The 17178-nt window shown below is 33.6% G+C and overlaps 3 non-coding genes across 3 annotated transcripts; 1 reads left to right on the forward strand and 2 right to left on the reverse strand.

The window, feature by feature from the left end:
* Nucleotides 1-849: 849 nt before the first annotated feature.
* Trnag-gcc (transfer RNA glycine (anticodon GCC)) lies at nucleotides 850-920 on the reverse strand. Its single transcript has one exon. It is a non-coding gene; the product is annotated as a tRNA-Gly (tRNA).
* A 1203-nt stretch (nucleotides 921-2123) lies between these two features.
* Nucleotides 2124-2194, forward strand: Trnag-gcc (transfer RNA glycine (anticodon GCC)). The gene has a single exon. It is a non-coding gene; the product is annotated as a tRNA-Gly (tRNA).
* A 7887-nt stretch (nucleotides 2195-10081) lies between these two features.
* Trnag-gcc (transfer RNA glycine (anticodon GCC)) lies at nucleotides 10082-10152 on the reverse strand. The gene has a single exon. It is a non-coding gene; the product is annotated as a tRNA-Gly (tRNA).
* Nucleotides 10153-17178: the final 7026 nt, after the last annotated feature.

Here is a 17178-nt window from a genome sequence, read left to right on the forward strand (position 1 = left end):
GCAAGCCTATGTGCAGATAATCACTATAGCATGTGTTACATGTTATAACTTAATTAGATATTTGGTATCAAATAATTTGTGATAAAATCGAAACATGAAAGGGACTTTGTAGTGTCGCATCATTGCGCGCGGGATGGTATGATGCAACTCTGCGACGCGGGGGACAGTAAAATATGACGTGCAATATTTAGTTTAATCATATTTTATTGTAATCATCACACAAGACATTATGGCAATGTACATCAAGACACTATTATACAGATACATATGTAAATTTATATACAATAGCAAACTATCATTATACAAGACATATATATTACTACTGTACATTAGGAAGTATTCAGTAACTTTGCGAATGTGCGATAATACAAAAGGGTTGGACCACATGTTTTACCAACATTAGAAATCGGTCAGTCCCTGCAATATTTGGTTATGCTACGCGCAAAGGTGTGATATGATGCGAGTCATTTGATGCACCGCGGTAATAGATGTTGCAAGTACGAATACGAATTCAACATTATACTTTACTGAATTCGTTTCATCTTCCCGGTCACTTTACAGTGAGATACAAAAAGATTTTAAGTGAAATGGAGTATGTTAAAAACGCTCTCAGAATCACATAATATTAGTTTACATTTTGTGTACACAAAGCTCATCCAAATCAATAATTTAATCGTAGCAATATAAACAATTAGAAGAACGCAAGTTTATTAGCAAGATAATAATTAAATGTACCTGACAGGCTTAATTGAAACCACATATCAAAATTGCACAGGTGGATATTGGTCTATACTGTATTTTGTATCAAGGAAACAGCAGTTTGCAAGAAAAGAATATAATAATAAAAAATGCATCTGCCGGGAATCGAACCCGGGCCGCCCGCGTGGCAGGCGAGCATTCTACCACTGAACCACCGATGCTCTTACTGATATCTTATAATGTCATTTTTATATCATTCTAATTTTTGCAGATGACTTATATTGTATGACTTTTTTGCCTCCGAACCATGTCATTTGCCATTTTTATAAACCACCAAATATATGTTTTTGTTGGAGTATTAATGATTGTGAGGTAACTTTTGTTTATTTTCCGTAATTAAAGGGTGTAATAACGGTAATTCTTGTTCTCTGAATTCTCTTAAATACGGCTTCCAAAGGACATTATCACGGGGCACAGAGTCCTATCAACATATAGTGATGACATGTGTATCGAATGAATATATTTCTTGTTACTTAATCATGTAATTGTTAATTCATTATTCTCATATTCTAATTTTATTATGATAATATAAAGTCAGCATTTTTTCCCAAATTTTCACAAGAATGAACCTATTAGCGTTAGGGACAACAGTGACTGTCACAATTTAGCCGTCTTCCAATTATAAAACAAATTACTAGTTGGATAATGAGATTAAGCTATTTTATGATAAAAAAGAATAAACAGCTTCAACAGTTACATTATTATAGACTGTCACCATCGTACTGTTGCGCTTCGCCATCATACTGTCGCGCTTTGCCATCGTACCTTCGTGTTATCACCATCGTACTGTCACGCTTCGCCTTCGTACCGTCGTACATTCGCGCTTCGCGTTCACAGGGAGCAAGCGCTGGCCCTCACATAAACCACCCATACAACACAGCTGTATGAACAGTAAACCAATGCTATTTGTATTCCTCCGTCACGTCTGTTCAATCAAGGTCTTGGAAAAATCAAGCGAGTTTGGTTTAAACATAATTATTCAAGACGCACGTGACATACAACATCCATACGTATAACATCCATACAATACAAATATCAAGACAAGTGGACTGACTTGAAAGCTGCCAGAGCTTATAGTAATTCTCTCCACTAAATACTAAGTGACCTTGGATAGACCATGATTAAGACGGGTTTGGGTCGCGAAAGATAAGAACATTAATGATATATGAAAAACAAACAAATGGATCCTGTTCGTATACGTTGGTTTATTTTCGCTTCAGTAACATTTTCGTACTTTTGATCTATGACAGTTTACATGTTTGAACATTCCTAACACGGCTACAAACTGGAGCTCGAGGCAATGCTATACCTTACGAATGTCATAATTCATATAGATCTATGTTTAATAGACGGTAAAAGTAACTGCATCGGTGGTTCAGTGGTAGAATGCTCGCCTGCCACGCGGGCGGCCCGGGTTCGATTCCCGGCCTATGCAATTTTTACCCCTTTTATATTAAATCTGTAGCATGAAAAATGAAATATTTTGAATGCACTTTGTAACAGATAATTTGAAAAACTAATTTTGTTGGCGAACAGTATCATAATAATGAAAAAAGGCCATGTCTTATTTCATATACAATGCTTATAAAAGGAAGGTAATATGACTTTATAATTTACGCGAAATTACCCGTACTGCAATATGACATACCGGGATAAACTAAAGTATTGTTTGCAGCTGTAGTGTTTAAAACAGTTATAATACATACATTTACTCACTCTTTGTCGTGAGTAAATCAATTATTCACTAATTTCATGTTCCTAACTACAAAAACAACAAACAAAAATATAGGATACAGGTCTTAGTATTTGACAGCATTTCAATGTACAAAACATACGAATATATTTGTCTTGCAAATGTCAGAATGTACGATGTTGTGCGATGTGTTCTTGATCGACCAGTAGAAGTGGGGTAAATGTGGTTATCTTTATCTTTGTACACCACTCAGCCTGAAAACATACTATCAAAATTTAAGGCAGACATACAATCAGATGTACATGAAAATCTAAACTGTAAAAATGTGCTTTCTATTTGGTCCCGAATGAACAAAATGTTATAACTTGAACTCATCTTATCTAGAATAGTTAAACAACATATAAGATGGCAATTCTGGTCTCTCTCAGCTTCGTTGAATAACCACAAAATAAGAAAAAATATGCAGTGTGTAAAACATAACATTCTTTCAAGGTAAAATCAAAAATAAAATGAAAACTAGCTCAAAGGAGGATAACGGCAATTTCCATTTGATAACGAAAGAATAACATTGCATGGGAAAAAACAGCATAAAATATATTGATATAGTCTAAGAATTAAATGCGTACTTGTGAATGTTACTTTTCTAAATGTATATACCGAGTCTGGCATGAAGAATTCAAATGTTCTCATATAATGTTAAATGTATATCTGCCTTTAAAGTTCTAGTAATACATGAATACTCAACAGTAATAATTATCAAGGAACTGTTCATGTCTAAAGATCCTTGAAATATAAGGTACGTAACTGAACCTTATTTTCTATCAGAACATAAAGGAGACGTAATGTCTGCTTGAGGAATCTCTCTAGAACTAAATGATTACTCTTGTTTAAATCACAGTCAAAAAGTCAAATCTGCCTTTGATATTCGAATACAAGCCATAAGCAATAACTATTAAGAAACTTGAAATGTCTGTAAGGGTGGGTGGGAGGGAATAAACAAATAATCAAAATACTTGTTATTCTGTCAAATATTCAACCTCGAGTGAAGAATATCAATTGACAATCACTTATATAGTGCACTGAAAACATGAGAAAATCGTGAATTGCAAGCAGAAAACGCGGTAAAATAACTACCGGGAACTGGAGACAAAATAGTTAGCAGACGATGAAAAACGTGAATTATTTTATTTGTTTATCACCCAACAGAAATATTTCACTGTCTTGAATGCCCTACATTTTTGCTTGCAATCAACAGAAGGATCGACCTAGATGACTATGTACTTACTTATTTTCCATATTAAACCCCATCCAGGGGCCTTTCCTTTCAGTTGTCAATTTTCTTCTTAGCGGTTAAACCTGAATGTAAAGATGTTTCTTAAGCTAATTTTATTAACATTTATCCTTTAGAAGTGAGACCCTAGATAAATTATTTTTTATCGCAGAGCATTAAATACATTTTGTACGTTTCCATCAAAATTTTGATTAAAGAAACTGCATGTACAACGACATTTGTCTGTTAATTGCTTTTCACTTCAAAAGTTACGGATCTGTTATTGTATATAACATGAACGAAATGCAATCCAATAGCGTACTTTCATTTTTAACCATGAACAGGCATTATTAGTTGAAAATTCCGGACATCATTCATAATGGGCCCGTACAATTGTTTCATTTCATAAAGTAATAGCGAGCTTGTTCAAAAGCACAATCATATTCTACATAAAAGCGTAGAATCGATATTTCTCTTTTACACATATTTATTTACGGTGCACGGCATCACATGGAGGGACACGGTAATAAGTGCCGGTATGATGGTGTAACATATGTCATCGTTAGTGACGTGACTTTTTTCGTTGTAACGCAACCCACCCCCAACGGAGTGAGGGCAGTGTGTTCACTTATACTCCATTACAATTTATGTCGCATTTTTTTCCGATTTTTTATAATAATATAATAATATAATATTTTTTAATAGCATCCATTACAAAACCCAGAACGAAGGTGAAGCTGGTAAGACGAATTTCTTGGTAATGCATATGCAGTAATACGAATAAACATAAATTACATAACCTGACATTATCGTTGTAAATGTAATTTTATTAACAATTTTACGGCATTATAATCAGACGTTGGATCTGCCCTTGTTTAGCGATGGATAAGTTCAAATTTGAGAAAACCGTAACAGTAGGTACTCAGTACGCGCCGAAGTATGCATAAATAGTTGTAATTCAAACATGATTATAAGACTTTAAACATAATTCTTGAAACAAGACATATTATAGACAGAGCTATATCTTCTTAGGAAATCTTAACATGTGAAGATGGAGCAGGAGATCATACACTCAATATTGTATGAACCCTTGAATAGATGTCTTACATTAAAAAAAGAAATGCGCCTTTTTTGACATTTTGAACTTGGCAAGGTTTCATGTCATGAAAGAAATTCATACATATTTCTTTCGAATACTACTGTTACATGCAGCCCCTTTACTACTGAGGTAAGCCGGTGGGTCTTTAAAAAATATAATGTTTCTGTAAATCTCAATATAGCGCTATATATTTTGTAGTTGTATTGATTGATTTATTTATTTCAGACTGAGTATATAAAATATATGGTATGGTACAACACAAATTAAGAATTTCAAATATCACATTATACAATGACTAGGACTTAAAACATATTGAAAGACAATTAAGAATCATTACTAACATAAAATACCAATAATTGCAAACAAATGTACCAGGACTTGTATTCATATACCCAGGATGACACAAAAAAGGGGGAATGTGTAACCCCTTATTTCCATTGTGGTCCTGGAATGGTTTTTTATTTTAGGAAGAACCTGTAGTAGCACATATTAGAGTCCTCATGGAACTTAACGCAGCGATGTGTACGTTATTCGCCTGGGACATGAAACTTTACCAAGTTGAAAATGTCAAAGTAGGTGCATTTGTTTACAATCGTCAGATCATCATAATTATATAATTTAATTAACCGGTAAAACATTTGCATGTTGCCAGGTCATTCGAATAAATACTTTATTATACATCGGAAACATTTTTTCAAATGTGACCTACTTTACCTGTTATTAAACGTATGTGAACCAGCTAAAATTTAAGCTAACATTCGAGCTAAGAAGATATCTCTAAATTAAATTTATATTTCATGTATGAGACCTGCATTAGAATACGCATCTGTCGTTTTGATGCATGTACTTCACAAGATAACAATTTCTTAGAAAAATTTCAATATGAAACCGTTACAGGATTGGCAAGATCTCGAAACAAGATCTACTTGAAGAATCTGTCTCGATAAAAGATCTAATCGGTTTCTTTCGAAGAGAGACGGAACATTTAAAAGCTCATTGCAGTTTATAAAGCCAACTTAAAAAGTGTACTTCCTGAATTCATGGCAGATATATTTTCTTCTGTTGTAAAAGAGATAACCTACAACCTTTGAGAAAGGGGGCTAATTATGTAACAACAGCTCGAATGATTTAAGGTTTTAGTTACTAATTCATATCCTCATCTACTGATTAATTAGACATACATCTAAAATATTTGAATGAAGATTAAAAGACATTTTCAAAGCACCCAAAATCCCCAAACAAATCTTATTAAAAGATTATATGCCCTCTGTGTTACACGCAAGGTGAAAAAACAGGTGTAATTATCTGAAAAACGATTTAGTCATAACTTGAAATGTGATTGTGTTTATACCATCGGAAACGCTGCATTATTTTTTCTAGTGTAACAATGAATCCAACATTTAATCTTTGCCGAGGGGAATAGCATCCATTACAAAACCCAGAGTGAAGGCGAAGAAACATTATTTTAAGAACTTCTTTAAAAACAGACAAAGCTTGTTACTTCTGTAACTATTGACAAAGACAAAGTTTGTTTTGAAAATTAACAGTTTAGATACATAAGCACGTATCTTACAGCAATATTCGATGCTACAAACCTGCTTCTTACAGCAATTTTTGATACTAAAATCATGCTATTTTTACTGTACTATTTGATGATCCGCCTCTTGCTGCAAAATTCGATGCTACAAACCCGCTTCTTACAGCAACATTTGATGCTACAACACACTGCTTACTGCAACATTTGATGCAACAAACACGCTTCTTACAGCAACACTCGATATTTCATACACGCTTCTTACTAAATATTTGGTCCTACAAACCTGCTTCTTATTGGACATTCGATACTTTATACACGCTTCTTCTGGCAACATTCAATGCTACAAAGACACTTCTTACTTAACATTGAATTTCGTTCTACAAACACACATCTTACTGAACATTCAATGCTATAAACACACGTCTAACTGAACATTCGATGCTACAGTCACATATCTTACTAAACATTCGATGTTTCAAACATGCTTCTTACAGGAATATTTGATGCTACAGTTAGGTTTTAATGAACTTTCGATGCATCATACGCGCTCCTAACAAATTTATTCGATACTACAACACACTTCTACAGCAACATTCTATGTTACAAACACGCCTCTTACTGAACATTTGATGGTATCACCACGCTTATTACTGAGCATTCAATGCTACAAACACACCTTTTACTGCAACGTTTGATGCAAAAACACGCTTCTTACTGAATATTCGGCGCTAACTACACGCTTATTTTGATGCTACAAACACGCTTCTTGCTGTAACAATCGATGCTAAAATCAACAACATTTGATGCTACCAATTGCAACACGCTTTTTAGTGCAATATTCGATGCTACAAAATCTATTTCTTACCGAACATTCGATGCTACAAACACGCTTCTCACAGCAACAATCGATGCTACAAACACGTTTCTTACTGCAATAGTTGATGCTACAGACACGCATCTTACAGCAACATTCGATGCTACAAACACCCTCATAATAGCAACATTCTATGCTACAGACATACATTTTACTGAAACATTCGATGCCTAAAACATCCGTCTTACTGCAACATTTAAGTAAACAGTTTACTGAGTATAGCTGTCTAAATGTTATTTTAAAATGTTGTGCATATTCAATTAAATGCAGTGATATCATAATTTTGAACGGTCGAAGTTGCTGGTAAAACATAAACAAGTTATTCGTCAGCTCCATTGCTTCAAATTTAATTGAAATTATATCGATATTCGGTCCATACCTGGCTGAAAAGTCTATACAGAGTAAATTGATATTTATGTTTTGTTTACCATGAACTTGATTATACCGCTAGCGCAATTGGTAAAGCGTAATGATAACAAACCGTGAGGTGCGAGTTCAAGCCCATATTACGACCGTAGTTTTTCTTTAGTATACGTTTTTCTTTTTATTTTAATTTAATCAAGAATCTTTGAAGACTCTTTATAAAAACCCATTTTATATATTTTGATAATAATGTTTGACTTATTTTTTTCATTGTTTCTAAATTTTTAATCGTCACTATATTTGTAACGTGTTAAAGCCATTACACGATAACTAAGACTAACAGGCAGGTATTTTTGACCAGCTAACACATCATTAACTATTCGATTAAATGAACTGCACAAATTGCTCGTGCAATGTTTATTGAAACAAACGATTAATTTTTTTTTAAATGCGAACTTACCAAGGCTCGAACCTCGAAAAGCAAGTTTCACAAACATAGGGTCCATTTTAATATTGAGATAAATCGCAGGAACTGTTTAAAATTAAATGTTAGAATTTTACCACAAGGTCGGTTTTATGACAAATTTTAAGATATTGTTTTGTAAAACTGACCCAGAATCTATATTCATAACAGGTCAAACTTATAAACTGATAATCTTATTAACATTTTTCAATGCACGTACTCGTGTTTCGTTAAACGGCTCACATTTAGCTGCATGGCATCAAATTTTGATACGCCACTCCAAATCACACAACACGGTTTTAGTATGCATTAGATGGCGCCAAGCTTTAATGAATCGTTTCATTTTACACTGCACGAACTTGTGATGCGTTAAACGTCTTCATATTGGACTGCATTGCATCAAGGTTTTATACACCGCCCTTAATTACACAAAGCGGTTTCAATATGCATTAGACGGCGTCAAGCTGTGATTAATAAATCATTTCACTTTACACTGCACGTACTCGTGTTAAACGGTCTCGCATTGAGTTGCATGGTATCATGTTTTGTTGGATGATTTCATATTACGGTGCATCGCAACAAGTTTTTCAATGCATCGTTCCATGTTTAAATATATGGAATGAACTTTTGTATTAAATGGTCTCAAAATGCAATGCGTTGAATGCAAATATATTGGACGGGACGGAATTTTAGACTAGACGGCGTTGAAATGCACTGCACTGACAGATTTGTTTAGGAATGGATTGTATATTTACTAGTTTTGGCGGTTACCGCCGCCCATAGATTTTTTCTCCTTTTTTTTTTTTTTTTTTTGCTAATGGGTAGTCAATTTTCAGCATTTTCTAACTGTTTGAAAATACATGGGCTTTAGCACGATGTGTCAGCTTTTCATCTTCGAAAACATATTTGAACTCGGAATAAACACAAATCCAACAGGGGTCCATAACAGAGGTATGGTACATAGATATTTTTAGAACTCGTTCGATCGCTCAAATGGTTTTATTTTATGTTGTCTGAACGTGTCAGTATATTCCTCGGATGTAAGATATTTCTGTCTGCCAGCCGTAACATAAGTAAAATACTGTTGAAAAACGGCGTTAAACCCACAACAAACAAACAAAGAAAACAGGGGTGGAAAGGATATGTGCTTGTATATTTTTATACCCCCACGTGCTTCTCCTTGGCCTTGTAATTGGCTAAACTATAAAAGGAAGGTATCGTATAGTAGCTTGGCACATGCACTTTCAACGACACTAGGTCTTTTGAACTGTGACATATTGAACCGATGAGCAATTCACATACAAACTTTATATACATACGTGCTTCTCCTGGGCCGTGTGATTGGCGAAACTATAAAAGGAAGGTATCATATAATAGCTTGGAACATGCACTTTTTAACGACCCTAAGCCTTTTGAAATGTGACATTGAACCAATAAGCAACTGTGCAGTGAATAAAATGAAAAACAAAAAACCGGACATTTGTTATAGTGTACTATTAGCTCATTTGCATGTGAAATTTGTACTAATTCTATACTAATGGTATACTGTATACGATTAGTTGTTTGATATAGTAGTTTGTTACCCTGTTGTTGTTTTTTTTTTTTTTTCGTTTGGGTATACTGTACTGAATTCAATCTTTTCAGTCACTTTACCGTGATCGAGATGCAAAATGTTACAGTATGTAAAAGGTTACATTGGTAGTTGTAAAGGTTTGACACGTGGTACTGATAAGGTTATTATAAGTGAACTGGATTATGTTAAAGACGCTTCCAGTATCATATAATATTAGATTACATTTTGTGTACACAAAGCTCCTCCAATTATAAAGATTTAATCATGGCAATATAAACAATTAGTAGAATGTGTTAAACACCAGGCAAAGTTTATTATAGCAAGAAATAATTAAATATACTTGACTGGCTTAATTGTATGCCATTATCAAAGTGCACGGGTGGACATTGGTCCATACTGTATTTTGTATCAAGAAAATAGAAATTTGCAAGAACATGATATTATAAAAAAAGTATCGGCCGGGAATCGAACCCGGGCCGCCCGCGTGGCTGGCGAGCATTCTACCACTGAACCACCGATGCTCTTACATTATGCCGTCTTAAATGTAATTTTCATTTCATTATCGTTTATGTTAATGATTTACATTTTATGACTTTTTTGCCCCCGAGCAATGACATGTCAATTCTATTAACCATCAAATTGATGTTTTGGTTGGAGTTTTAATGATCGTGAGATAAGTTTGTTTACTTTTCGTTAGTGTAATTATATATTATAGTATTACTAATTGTTGTTTTCTGAATTCTCTTAAACACGGTTTCAAAAGGCCATTTTCATGGGGCAGATAAGAACATAATTATAGTAATGGGATATGTATCGGATGAATAGATTTCTATTTACTAATTTTGTTATAACTGATAATTCATTATTTTCATATTGTGATAATAAAAGAAAATATTAGATCTATATTATGATAATACAAAGTTAGCATCTTTTAAAAATTTAACAAGAATGAGGAAATACTGTCACAATACAACTGCCTTCCAATTATGAAACATAACTACTAGTTGGAAAATGAGATTCAACTATTTGATGTTAAAACAGAACAAACAGCTTCAGCATTTACATTTTTTACAAAGTAAATTCACAATTAAGAAACGCCAATTTCACTTAAATTATGTATCAATGCTAATCATTGTAAATTTCTGTAAGCACACACTCTTGTCATGATAAATTCAAACTTCTGATTAAATGTATGACAGCAACAATATGTACTTCATACTTTTTCGGTATTTTTTTTATAATAATCACTGTGACATTTTAATGCTATTCTGTTTTATTGTATACATATATAAATTCTGTTAAGCATAAGGCTTGTTTTTCAGAAGTTAATATAAAGCGCACACAATACCTTCACTCCGTTATTTAACATTTCGCATAATCAAAAAAAAAAAAACGACATGAGCTACAAAGGTCTTGAGCGACAAAATAGGTGTTCAGTAAAAGATACTTATCTTTGCTTATTTCATTATATCAGGCTTTATGCGTTTCTGTTGTAGGACTTCTTACGATTCATATAAAAATTCATCAAAGACACACTTTTTTGTGCTGGGTTAACAATATAGAAATTTTAATTCTCCATCTTTTTATTTCCTAATTGTTTCTGTTTGTCATTTTAAAGAATTTTCTGTCATTATTAGCAGAAATAACTAACAAAAAAGATATACATTGATATTCAACAATCTTGGCAGTACTGTTGTCAAATCCTTTAGATAGTAAATGAGTTCGAACATTTACTTCAATAGCAGTTTCTGAGATAGAACACTCATATCAAAACCAAAATATCTGCCTGTAATATGTTATCTCTTATTAGTTGAAATTCTCCTCGAACAGTAGGTACAATAACAAAAATATTTTTTGCCTGTCATGATACAACACTTTAAGCAAAATACGTAAGATATTTCTCAGTATATTTGTATAAAATAAGTAAAGACAGCTACTTCAGATAAACAGAGCTTATGTTTCTTTCCTTACAATTTCTATTCCTTATAAAATATGTAAACAATAAAATAGGGTTATTATAACAGTAGCTCGATCTCGAATGTTGTTTTCGGCCAGAGTGGATTTTGACATATCGGATATCCTGAGCGCCGAGGGTGATCCGTCCTTGCAAAATCCACGAGAGCCGAATACAAAATACCAGATCTAGCTACTGTTGTAATGACCCTTTTATTATACATCTCCACATTTTTATTGGTTAAATAAAGTTTGCATGTACCGTTACCTTTTGTATCATACAAGTGAAGTTATACTTTAAAGAATTATATAATTATATGAAATGAAAAATATATATCGATGTTTCCTTACAGTATCCTTTTGTGGGACTCTATTGCAAGTGCCTACAAAATGAAAAAACTAAGTCATTGTGACAAATCATAGAACAAACTTTAGTAACTCTGCAGAGGTCTTGTATCGAATCATTTAAACATTTGGTAAATGATTTACCTGATTTACATATAAGTCAAAATGTTTGCATCTAAAATCTATGTCAAATTAGATACTAGATTATCTGGGTTAAGATCTTGGTCAAGTGAGAGATACAGGGTCTTCAGGGCCTTATGTTATATCCACTATCAATGGTAGATTTCTCGGAAGAATATTTGTGACATGACGCGTACAAGAGTGTCGTTTATACTTTAAAGAGTAGATTGTTTTTACATACCACAAGTTGTTCTAAGTTTCAAATGTTTTGTGTCTATAGAAAAGATTGAAGATAATCCAATTCAAGCACGACAAAATTCCATTATTCGTTTTCAGTTTCTAGTCACCAACATTGTCTTTCACTGTTTATTGCATAAATGCAAATTTACCTAATTTCATTACTTCTCTAACGTTTCTTAAAGATCACTGTCCTGCTACCGACTGCTTAAATTCAAATGAATGTAACATTCTCGTTTCGTTAGAATAGACTACACTTACTTTCCTTTATGTGTTTGTAGGTTTGGTTGTATTTCTGTTTTGTGTAGCAGAATGACATTTTTCTCTTTCTATTCAGTAGCTTTGCAGTGTGCTATCCTCATTTTAAAAAGAAAACTGCTTTATCAATTTTAGATTATTTTGTTCTTGCATCCGGAGCATTTTCGCCTTTCCTAAACCTTTCTTAAATTTTACATTGTAGTTTTATTTTTTTGAATAGTGGCCAACTTTTGACTAAAAAGTATTTTCGACAAACCTTTCTGTTAGTCTAGAGCATCAGGGGTGGGGGCGCAGGTCGATACCTCATAGGCGGACGCACTACTTCTTGGCCGCGTATTTTATCTAGTTTGGAAAGTTTTTCGTCGAAACAACAACCGCTGAGATCCACGTGTCTGTCTGAATCACCAGACCCGTAGAAACTGTATCGTATGATTGGCCTGCCTGGAAATGTTTTAAATACTCTGATGACCAACGTTGGCATACTGAATTTCGTTTACGTGATGAAGCGTTTGATCCGGATCCAAGGGTATCTTGCTTCCTTGATTTTGATCGCGTAAGTGTCTGTGAAAATTGTGATGTCTTACGTCGGCATAAAAATGTTACAGTCCTTGATTTTATAGGTCTTTTCACATGCTTGCTTTCAACAGACAGTTTGCTATTTGAATACATTCATTTTATTAGACCTGCTGCTGTTACCACGAGTCTTTACATTCATTTCCAAATTTGAAGAATTAATTTCCATACAGTCGTACCACCCGATGATAGCGCTGATAGTATCTAAAAATAGTAATACAAAAAGACAACTTTCTTATTGCATAAGGTCCATCATGTTAAATTTCAATCTTTGTAAACAAGTCCATCTAGTAATTGAATGTGAACATGTACAACTATGTACTTATGTGTTTTTATCTACTTTGATTTTGGAATTATAATTGCTAGTTTTCGTTTGTTTTGCGATTAAAGCGATCTACAGTTATTTAAGGCTGATGAGATGATGTTAAAACTGACAATACTTTAATCACTTCTTATGCTCAAAATACATTAAAATGCTCGAAACCACTAAAAATGAAATCCATACACATATCTTATGTTGTAAATGGCCCCATGCCGTGATTCCTTGCCAATGTGACCGTTTTATTCATCTTTCTCTATTTCAGTTTAAAGGAAAAATATAATTACTAAGGGGCAGATAATTTTTCAATTTGAATTTTTATTTTTTGTTCGGTGTATGTGCGTCCGTCCGGATTTGTTTCTCCGGACAATAACTTTGACATGCATGGCGCATGTTTATATTTGACATGGATGTTTACCTCAATTAGACGCATTACCATGCGCAAACCCCAAATTCTTATCTCAAAGGCCAAGGACACGCTTGGAGGTCAAAGATCATGTCAGATATTACCCGAACCATAACATGCATAAAGGGATCTTGTCATATTTGACATGAATGATACCCTCAGTGAGATGGAATGTCGCACGCAAACTCAAGGTTCCTGTCTCAAAGGTAAAGGTCACACTTAGGGGTCAACATTCATTCTTGTGAACAAATATACAGAGTTAACAGTGAACAAATCGCCAGACATGGGAATAGTTACTTGACATTTAAATCTATTATGGATGAGAATAAGGAAAGTAATGAGAGAACACATTTTTGATCGATAAATACGGTTACATTGTAAGGAATTTATGGGTGAAATGCAAAACACTTTTTTTATTCTTACTTATTGTTCAATGCTGAAGCTTTTTGAAACATCTTTAAAATGATAAAAATTAAATTAAATTAAAATTAAAATCCATCTCATAATTATTTTTGTCTGTAACAAGATACAAAAATAAACTCCAGGCATCCACTTAAAATACTTTCATCTACATTAAATGGATGCATGCGTACCTAAACTATAGAAAACATCTATTAATCTTTGTTACAATTATAACAAATACTTCAGCTTTGAAGGTTCGTGTATGTTTTGGCGTTGATGTAAATCTGAATAAAACGAAGTAGTTCACTTGATTTTACAATCAAAATCAACTTTTTACACTAGTTAGAATGTTATAAAAATGTAGTTTTTTCTGGCCTTTAAGTACATGGTAAACATTAAATTTGTAGTTATTTGTAGGCTTTATGCATTTGATAGTCTTACTAGTGCTTGCAAGAAAAGGAATACGGCTGTTTAACGTAAACATAGTAAGTGATATTATTGAGTGTAAGAGTTATTGAACCAAAATACCTTCCGTTAGAAATTTATGTTTTCACAAAAAAAAATACGAATTGTTTGTGTTAATTTCAATGAAGATGTCGATATATTTTAGGAATACAATTTATGTACCGCTCACTTTCTTGTGGGTCATCTTGTGAAAGATAAACTGATTCTTGCATGCCGGACAGGATTTTCCCGTGCCTTTCCGGTGCTAGAAAAACTCATCTTACACCAGGGGTTTTGTTAACCTCATTTACTGTTTTATTTTATAGAGAATCACTGACGAATAAATATTAGAGAAACCAGTTTTGGCTATCCCAGATTCCAACACATGCGATATCCTTACATTATGGAAAAGCATGCGTATCCTTACAATATGAAAAAAACATGCGTGCTCTCTATATAAATGAATATGCAAAAACATGTGTTGGGTCATTAGCCACCCGTTATAAATCTACGAGTAAAGAGACCAGCTTATTTCACCAGCATTATGCTATACAGAGTACAAAGTCGAGAACAAAAGATATGTTTAGCATCTTCTGTATATTTTGCAGGACATATTCCTAAGAGTACCAAAAACAGAACCAAAGCCGATGAGAAACACGGCGAACACTTCCATTTTCGTTAAAGAGCATTTTTGTTTGACACTACTGGTAAAACAAACATGTGTGTGTATTATGTGGATACTGCTCGCTTTGTATGTTTGAGAACGCTTATAAAGCGTGAAAGACCAAATACAGAAAAAAATACAGTTTTGAAACAAACACCGGTAAACTACTCTCAAAAGGGAACATTTTGCCTGTTTTAAATGTTGTGTATTAATTTCAATTTCATTCATCATTATAGATTTCTGTAAAAAATGTTTAACGCATATGTTCGTCATTTAATGCTATTAATTAGACATTGGCAAGTCTTTCATTTATCAATAAAGGTATGTAACGCACAGACCTTGTCTTGTCCCTTTTATATTCAGTAGTCTCCCTTTCTTGGCGATAAAACTGCATTATCCTTGCGCCATTCAAGGTTTCCCCTTAAAGCCCTGCTCTGCGGCTATTCAAATTCTATTGTGTGTATTCAACCCATGATTACAATAGGTAACAGTTAACGACCACGCGCCACACTTTAGCATGCAATTTTATATAGAATTTTATATAAAATAGACTCTATTTTGACAGGCGTCACAGATCATAGTCAGGATTTTCATGCTTTTTCAGTGACAATTCAAGGTTAAAAGGTAGGACCGGAGCCGGTCTTTAACTCATACAGGCTATTTTGTAACATTTCTTACAATGCGGATACTATCAGTCGAACTGCAATTGGTTGCTGTTCTAACATGCAATAAGCACCATTTTGCTTGTTTAATGTTTTCCATCAGCCTTTGAAGATTGAAGATAGTATGACCAATTGTGTGCAATGATGTGATAAACTTGTACATGTGGGAAGTTTAAATAACATCTGAATAGGCGGGAGGGTCACTCTAATTTTCTACTCGTCTGCATGGTTTTACTGATTACCGGAACACACACTAAGAGTCGAAATGAAAATAGATAAGATGTCATGCGAAATAATGTAATCTTATTAAAAGAAAAAGAAATTTATGTCCTAAACACACCAGCGGCATGTCATATATTTTAATGTTGTCATTGACTGTTCAACTCGTACTAGAAAATTAATTATGGAAACGGAATAAATGAAGGCTATCTCTAGAATATCTATTTTACACTATACGTAAATTTTATTGAATTTAAACAGAAAATTGGTGTAATCCCGTTTCTGCAATATGCTTCTTAAGCATTCTAAATAATTAAGTGATAAATGTCTGACCTTTTGAAAAAAAAAATATTAAAAAACAGGGTCAGAAATAGTTATTGTTCTTTAACAACGCACTCTTTCGCACTGATTTCTTTCAATTTGTAAAGTATTAAGTTAATCCCTCAAAGAGTTTTCAAATTATGCTCTCGGCAATCCTTTTTACATAATGGGAGATAACTAAAACTGTGGTCAGCTTGTGTTATCGTTTTTTTGACACTGCACATCCCCTAACTGACCTATATCGTTATGTAAAATATCAAGTCACTCCCTTTCATAGTTTTGAACTTACTACTACAATTGTAGATACTTTCTGAGTTATGCTCCGGACAAGAAGTTTGACGGACGGACAGATGGGCGTTCCATCATATGGATATTTATGTGGCCTCTCTTTTGTTCTCTTTATTGTTCTTTAAGCCAGTAAAAGAAAAAATAGCTACATAAAAGCCTTACGGCATGTATGACGTCAAAGAAAAAATACAGTTACCTATTGTTAATTTAGCCACCTAAGTATGCAAATGTGTGCTAGGGCAAACGGACGGACGGACGACCCCCCTCCCCTCCTCTTCGGGGAGCATAAATAAAACTCTCTTTACATTATCAAAATGATTAGTATAAAAATACAAA

The sequence above is a fragment of the Mercenaria mercenaria genome, chromosome 9 (genome assembly GCF_021730395.1).
Source record: "Mercenaria mercenaria strain notata chromosome 9, MADL_Memer_1, whole genome shotgun sequence".
Taxonomy (NCBI): domain Eukaryota; kingdom Metazoa; phylum Mollusca; class Bivalvia; order Venerida; family Veneridae; genus Mercenaria; species Mercenaria mercenaria.